Here is an 8446-nt window from a genome sequence, read left to right as displayed (position 1 = left end):
CTGTACTTATATAAACTCGTTGATATTAGTATTCATAGAAACGACGGTTAAATGTAAAGTTTGAAATGAGCTTCATTATTTTTAGAAATATGAAGTACATGTAAAAATATCAAAATTCAAAATAGAGCAAGTGATTCTGCTTTATCATGTATAAAACTAAATTCACAGCACACTTTATCGTGTATTATCCCTTATCCTACATTACTGCCAAACCGTCGCGTCTTGTCTCAGCTTTCGTTTAACCACATTAGAACGTTTGCTTTATTACTTCTTTTGGAAAGGACGGGTTTTACTCATTAACTGGTCCATCTACTGCCATCATTCTCTTCGGGAAGGACTCGATATGCTATGGCTAATATTGTACGGACAAGTGTTGTTGCGGCATCTATAGAGGTTTCTGAACAGTGAGCAAGAGCAAATGTCATCGCCTTTGGCTGACATGCTTCCCCATTTTTCACTTTAACACGCCTGGATCAAACGAAGACCAACACTTGGCACCTGGTGTTTGGAATTCTGTCGGGCGCTCACGGTCCAATACCATTGGGTCACACAGTTAGTGGAACTTTCATGTTAGCTTTCTATAAAGGACTTGTGGAGGGGACAGACAATGATGTTCTTGGAGTAAACTCTGAATGGCAAAATGACTCGACTGGCTTGTCTATTCCGGTGGATAATAGATAACTTCCAGAAATCCCTTGACTGGCAGTGCTATAGAGCAAGGTGAACATTTCCGGCTCGAGATAAGCACTTCAGGCAGGAAAGTGCTCTCAGCCAGGCTTGTTTGAGATGCACATAAAACCGTTTTGTTTGCTCTGCATCCCAGTATTGCTGACTCGTCGATTTTTGTCGAACAGCTGTTGTTGCATGTAGGACGGATCCAGCTATCGGCCATTGTGAAGATCGCCCCGCCACTTTGTTTTAGCAGCGAAGAACAAATAGTTTTCCTGACTGGTCGTTTTAGTGAAAGAGTGTGCGGTGGACACAACTAAATGAACGAAAGACATATACTTTTCACTTCGGCCAAGGCCTTATCGACGTTTACAAGTTCTACTTGAGAAGAGATGTGCTACTCTTCTGTAAACTTGGCGAAAGGTGGATGTGAATAAGAAACGTAGCACGAATGGGTTTACTCTATGTATGCGCCTGTAGACAGGAGATAACAGTCAAATGAGGGCACTTGTCCTTCCTTGTTAGGATAATCCTTAATCTATGAGGTTATATTTGATTTTGATTGTTGGCTTTAGGTGGTACTTTACAAATATCTGATATGTTCGTTCTTTAGGAATCACATTAGATGTTTATAAAGTGCGTATACTAATATTCTTATTTAGTCATCTGATTTTTGTTTACAATCTCTTCCAATTTTTCTATAACTTGTCTCTGACATGTCTCTTCGTCTGCTGTTGCATTGTGCCAATAAAAGATCATAATTATTATAAATTCATTTCTTTAAAACAATTTCAAAGGCATGGACATTGCGACTTTTATTTATTTTGTCATAATCCTTTTTGCTACAGGCACAAGGCCCTGAAACTTTGGAGGAGGGAGCTAGTCGATTACATCGGCCCCGGTACTAAACTCTATACTTTATCAACTCCGAAAGGATGAAGGGCGGTCAACCTCGGCGGTATTGAAACTCGGAACGTAAAGAGCCGGAAGAAATACCGCAAAGCATTTTGTTTGGCGCGGTAACGATTCTACCAGCTCGTCGCCTTAAAAACCTCAAGAGGTTTTTTTCCGACGCTCTAGCGACTCTGCCACTTCGCCACCTTTTTATTTTCTCATAATAATAGCTCATTGTTGTAAGAAACATTCATTTTGTAAGAAACATTTATTCGAAACTAGCTGTCGGTGCTAATTATAAAGCGAGCAATTTATGTAAAGTCATGTATTTATTTATTCTATCTAAAGTAAATCCCTATCAATTTGGCAACTGGAAATATGCATAGGACATGGTCACAAAATATGTTCCAGTTTATTTGGCGCTCTTACGTTTGATATATTAAATTTGTTTAATGTTAAGTGATGGTGTTTGGAAGTATTGCGATGTTCGCGTGAAATCATGTTGGAAACCAGTTTACGAAGTGAAGCTTTATAATCAATCACATGAAACTTTATAAACACTGTACGAAGTAGTGGCGTAGCTTGGATGGGACCATAGAAGCGTTTATCCTGGGCGCAAAATTTCGGAAGAAAATAATTTTAATAAAATATAGCGCGTCTTACTCCAATCGCAACCCACGCTGGTATGAAGTTCCAAATATCGGTGTACATAGTCTTGTACGGTTACGAAATATACATACTTTTACTCTACACATCTTTAAACAGGAAAACTAATGGCCCCAAACATTAAATATGTATGTCCAAAACGGATATCCTAAAGCAACAATCAATCAGCCGTCTTTGCTTTGTACAAAAAGTGCCTGATAGCTATTCGCTCACTGTTAAATAGAAATTTTTAAAGGATAGCAAATGTTGTGCTTTTGGGTTAAAAAGAAAGTGACTGTGTAAAACAACCCAATAAACATTTTAAAGATAAACGATCTCTGGTGGAATATCTTGATTGAAAGTCGTGAACCTCAGATCTGAAGAAATAAAGTTAAAATATTCACTGTTTATATTTGAAGAATTTTCTTACACATCAATTTATTCCAAATGGGAGATTCTTATGAAGATAAGTCCCAAAATGTGAAGAAAGCTTTTGATATGAGAAACATTGATTTTATTATCTTATTTGCTGAAACTCGAATTTCAATATTCTTTCTTATACTGTACACATCCAATACACGCATGCTAATTATTACTGCTTCCCACACAAACGTTTGGAAAGCATTATTCGTGGATGATAAGCCATTCTTTTATTCTCTAGTTTCTTTATAGTCAAGTAATCATTCAAAGATTTGAAAATAGCTCTAATCAAGAGCATTGACAACTTGCATTTGTCCGTAAACTAGCCCAGTCTTTTGAATGCTTACGTCAACCTCAGTGAATCATTTTTATTTTCAGTTTATTTTCAAAGTTAATGAATCAATAAAATCCTAAGATTCTACACTAATACACACACTGAAAACTTTATATCATCCACCTACGATTCTCTACAATTTTTCTTATATATTCCAGTCCTACGATGTATCCTTTGCACATGCATATTTAATTGCTTTCTTAGCTATCTCAATTCAGCTGGATATCAAAAGTATTGATATTCCTTTACTACTCAATTGCTTTTCCAACATACCTGCATTCAGTTGATCAGATTTATACTGCACATCATCCATTGATTAATGTTTAACTCTTTCGTCTTACACTTTCAATCCACAGTCTTTACTTTCCATATGTTACTAGACTGTATTTCATGTTATGCTTATGATACATAATAATCTTTGCACTAAGGATGGATTATGAATACAATTGATTTCTTTTGAGTAGCTACACGATTTCATTGTCATCATCTAAGGTGGCAATTCTTTATTGAACTTCCTTCCTCTATCTTAAACCCTTTGATATCATGATGTCAGAATCTTCAATATTCTTCACTAATATAAATTAAAAATCTCATAGTATCCACTGCTTCTAGTGATCCAGGTTTGTCAGTTCTTGGTCATCCATGTAATACACATATATATATAAAATGTTAGTCCTTTAGTCCATTATCTATCTGCCTGATAATTTATTCTCCTTGTCATCTTCAGCACAATAAATTTCAGATACTGTTATCCACTCTGACCTCCAACTCAGAAACAGTCATCTATGCTTCAAGACTTTTCTAAAGCTCCTACATAGACTCCGCTATTACTTCAAACAGTTTGTTCTCTGTTCATCACCAGGAACCATGTTTGTGGTATTTCTATACACAAGCTGGGCTGTTCCTACCTCAGGCAGAGGTATATTTTATGCAGAATTACTTGGTGTTAGGCTTATGGATTTTAAAATATATTTTAATAATAATACAAGTAGAATATCAGTATAAAGAATGATTAATAAATAATTCAAGAAACATGATGTTTGATAACAGAAACTCTTGGATTCAAGCCTTAAACTATTTTATAGGAAGACAATATATTTGGGGGAAAAAAATAGCTTTCCATAAATTATAAGCTTTGCAATGAATGATTTATTAATTATGTTCTCACTCTTGTCAACATCACACACAAACTATTACAACATCAACTGTACTTTCCTGCAAATTTACTATTCAGTTACTAGGACCTGTTGCAAAACACTATTAAAATAAAACTTTTTGATTGATAAACTAGTACATATTTCATGAACTATCAGAGTTTATTTTTGATTGGAATCTGCAGCATTAGATGGAAAGTTGTAATAGTACCAAGTCTTCTATTGCTCTGAAACCCAAGAAATAGACTTACTGTTACCCTTCATCTCTTATATTTGAGCATGTTGTGACCACTCAACTATTTTTAAGAAATATTCTTAAAAGTGACATTAATTGACTATGGCAGAAGACAAGAAGGAGCAGTAAGGTTGGATTTGAAGACACTTTGCCTTACAGACTAGATAAAAGTATTGACAGTAGGAGTGATACGCCTTACTGCAGATGTGTTCCATCTAAGTTAAAAAGTAATGTTAAATTAATGACAATGGTTTCTTGACACATACTGATGGATTCTCTTCCTTTCTTTCTCCCCATTTCTCTTCTCTCTTCTTTTCTCCTCCTTCCCTCATCGATTCTCTTGAATGACTTTCTGCTTTTCAATCAACAGAGCTACCTATTTATTAAATTATAGTGAAAAATGACTGAGTATACCACAGACATTTGTACCCTTATATGTGTTGGTACTTATTGGTGTAAGCTGAGTGGCATGTTAAACAGACACGAACATGATATAATATATTTAAATTGTAAGATTTATTGCACAAGAGAGCAATTGAATTAAACTTCTAATAACTGCTATTAGAGCATGTAGGAATTGGAATAAAGTATAACAATGACTAATTAGGTTTGAGATTCTAGAAAGAGTTGGCTTGCAAATATGAAGAAGAATTCCTTTTTATTTCAAGCTGGATTCAACTAATGAAAACATGGTGTTGCTGGGTGATGAAAGATGAGGTGGGTGTTTTCTGATGATCCTCACATATCTCTGATTGTTCTGGTTTGCTTGACAAGAAGTGACTGTTCTCCAGCACTCTCTTATATCTCTGCTGTTTGTTCTTGGTGTGAAATTACTTATAACTAGAGAAATGTATGCATATCTCAAAGATGTTTGAGATTACAGTCATGATGTAGTTGTGAGCTGATTGGTTTGATAATTAGAATGTGTGATCAATTCATGCCCATTGACTTGGTAACTAAAATATGTTAGGTTCAATTCTAGTTCTCACTACAACATAATTCTTAGGCATATTCAGTATGACACTGTGTAACAGAGCTGGACCTGTGTGTATTTCATCCAGTGAACTTCCATACAGACTTTTTCTAGTTAATTTTATGCATAAGGCTGGAGTCAGTCCGAAACTATGGTAAAGAATACTTTGTCAAGGTACCATGCTGTGATAACAAATTAAAATTCTTAATCACATGAAACCATTACATCTGGTATAGCTTTGGATAATTTAACATATGATACATTATATGATCCCTGGTTATATCAAATGTAATAGTTTATTATATTTTATTACCCAATATTTCTGGTGAGAATATTCCCTCCAAATCTTTTATTAGTTTCATCTTCCTCAATATCACATGAATCAATGTCTATGACCAATTAAGAAACAGACCACCTGTCAATTGTTCTCAGTTACAAATATAGAGGAGGTGCAATGGCCCAGTGGTTAGGGCAGCGGACTCGCGGTCATAGGATTGCGGTTTCGATTCCCAGACCGGGCATTGTGAGTGTTTATTGAGTGAAAACACCTAAAGCTCCACAAGGCTCCGGCAGGGGATGGTGGCAAACCCTGCTGTACTCTTCCACAGCTTTCTCTCACTCTTACTTCCTGTTTCTGTTGTACCTGTAATTCAAAGGGTCAGCCTTGTCACACTGTGTCACACTGAATATCCCCGAGAACTACGTTAAGGGTACACGTGTCTGTGGAGTGCTCAGCCACTTGCACGTTAGTTTCATGAGCAGGCTGTTCTGTTGATCGGATCAACTGGAACCCTCGACGTCATAAGCGACGGAGTGCCAACAACAACAACAGATATAGACAAATGATAATTCCTGTCAAAACTGATTTCAATGCAGAGATGTAACATTTTTCACTGTTCTTATTGGTTCAACATTGTTTTGTTTCTTTATTCATTTATTTTATATTGTCATAGCATGGCTTGTTTTACAGCAGAGCATCTAGAAGGATACAGATAGAATATTGGGTTACCTCATCTGTGAGATCTAACATTTTAAAACTCTAATCAAACAACCTCATGCTCTTTGAATTACATACATGCACACAAGTTTCACATATGTACATACATATATACATAAATATGTGCACACATGTACATATGTATTCTCACACATGAAAGACATTGCTACATGTCAACCATTTGTTGTTAGTGTTGTTCAGGATTTGTATACAGTTGTATGCTCAGTGTTTTTGTCTTTTGTGTGCTTGTGTTGTATGTATAGTTATAGGTTAAAAAGTGTGAGTGAAAAGACAGTACATCACTGAAGAGTCATGTTCTGTAAAGGTTGTTCTTGTAGTGTAGATTTCTAACTAGCATTTTGCATCTTTTATTCAAGCAGCACTGAATATTTTTTTTCATGTGAGTGAATAGGAGGGAATGGAATTGAAAGTCTTACTGAAAAATACCCATGCTAGTGACACATAAAAGGCACCCATGCTGGTAACACATAAAAGACACCCAATACACTCTGTGGAGTGGTTGGCATTAGGAAGGGCATCCAGCTATAGAAACCAAGGCAAAAACAGACTGCAGCCTGGATGCAGCTCCAGCTAAACTGTCTTACCCATACCAGCATAGAAAATAACCACTAAATGATGGTGATGATGATTGGTCCTAAGAATGGTTTGTGTGAGAGGGTTTTATTGTTGAATCCATCATAGATTTTCAGTGTTAGATTTGTGTATATCGATGTAGTATGTGTATTGTGTGTGTGAGTGTGTGTGTGAGTGTGTGTGTGTGTGTGTGTTGTTTTGTGTACGTCTTGTGTTTGTATGTTGTGTTTTTCTGTGTGTATTGTTTGTGTATGAATGTTTGGGCTTTTCCTACCTATGACAAACAAAGCTAACTTGCTCTGTAGCCTAAGCTTTCCAATTAAATGTGAAGAAAAATTGAAATGTCTCTTGATATTGTTGATTAATTGGTCTACTTCTACTTCTGTGTTCAAGCATACAGTATTGAGTGTGTTTGGTGTGTTGTATTAACTGACTGATGATTACCAAGATTAACCTGGATAGCTCCAACATTGAGAGTAGATACATTTTTTTTCCCCATTTCAAGATTAGGATTGCATCAACAAGCTATAAACAAATGGTGACTGGGATGATGATGGAAGTGGTTGGGAGGTTGATAATAGTGGTCATGGTGGGAGGTTGTTAGTGAAGAACGAAACCGCAGAAGACGGGCTTCGGCAGTCACGCGCTGTTCCGCCGCCGCCATCGTCGTCGCAAGCTCCTCGCCTAATGATAATAGTAATTATGGTGCTGGTGGTGATGTTGCTGTTGCTTAGCACTAGTTTGGTCTTGATTAAGCATAATACATCTAGGACTACATTATCCAATGTGTCCTTTTCTTTTATAGACAGTACAATATGATTTCGAGGAGATTTGGCTGGTGTTTCTTGCAGGTCAAGCAACCATACAGAGGTTCTTTTGTTGGTTCAATATTGTGTTGTTGTTGTTGGTGGTGGTACTGGCTGCAGTTGTAGTAGTGGTGAGGATAATAATAATGGTTTTGCATACACATCTATACGATGGAATGAAGGCATGTGTCAGCATAGGTGGTAACTCTCTAAACACCTGCAGCAAGAGTGTTGCCACATCTGTGCTACTTTAAGAGGATAATCAAGCAATTGATGGTTTTGCTCAAAATCTGATTGCATCAGCACCCACACCATCTTCCACACACCTACACATGCACGTCAAGGTCACCAGCCCCTATCCACATGCACATACATGCATACGCACGCGCACCTTCATTTTGGGATCACCACAATTTTTTTTTTATCTCCCCTTCTTCCTAGCTCTCCTGTCTGACCACCTCTGTCCAGCATTTGCCATGATTGATCACTAGACACTAAACCTTTTTTTATTTTCTCTCGATGCTTATTTCTATGTTCCTTTCTGTTGAAGAGTGTAGGCTCGAAACGTAAAAGACTTTCTCACTTCCCGAGCATTAAACTAATACATCTGTTTGTTGTTTACACGCCCGTCTTCGTCTTCTGTTTTTTTTGTAAATTCCAACTATATATTATATATTATGAGTGTGTGTGTATATATATATATCTATATATATATATATATATAT

At 36.5% G+C, this 8446-nt stretch overlaps 1 protein-coding gene across 2 annotated transcripts in view; it reads left to right on the top strand.

Moving 5' to 3' along the window:
- The window catches only part of LOC106868150 (protein mono-ADP-ribosyltransferase PARP6), a 189197-nt gene that overhangs the window by 2394 nt on the left and 178357 nt on the right, over positions 1–8446 (top strand). The gene's annotated exons all lie outside the window — the stretch shown is intronic.

Source organism: Octopus bimaculoides, chromosome 3, assembly GCF_001194135.2.
Source record: "Octopus bimaculoides isolate UCB-OBI-ISO-001 chromosome 3, ASM119413v2, whole genome shotgun sequence".
Taxonomy (NCBI): Eukaryota; Metazoa; Mollusca; class Cephalopoda; order Octopoda; family Octopodidae; genus Octopus; species Octopus bimaculoides.
The sequence above is the reverse complement of the archived record's forward strand: the minus strand, read 5'-3'. Positions and strand labels throughout refer to the sequence as shown.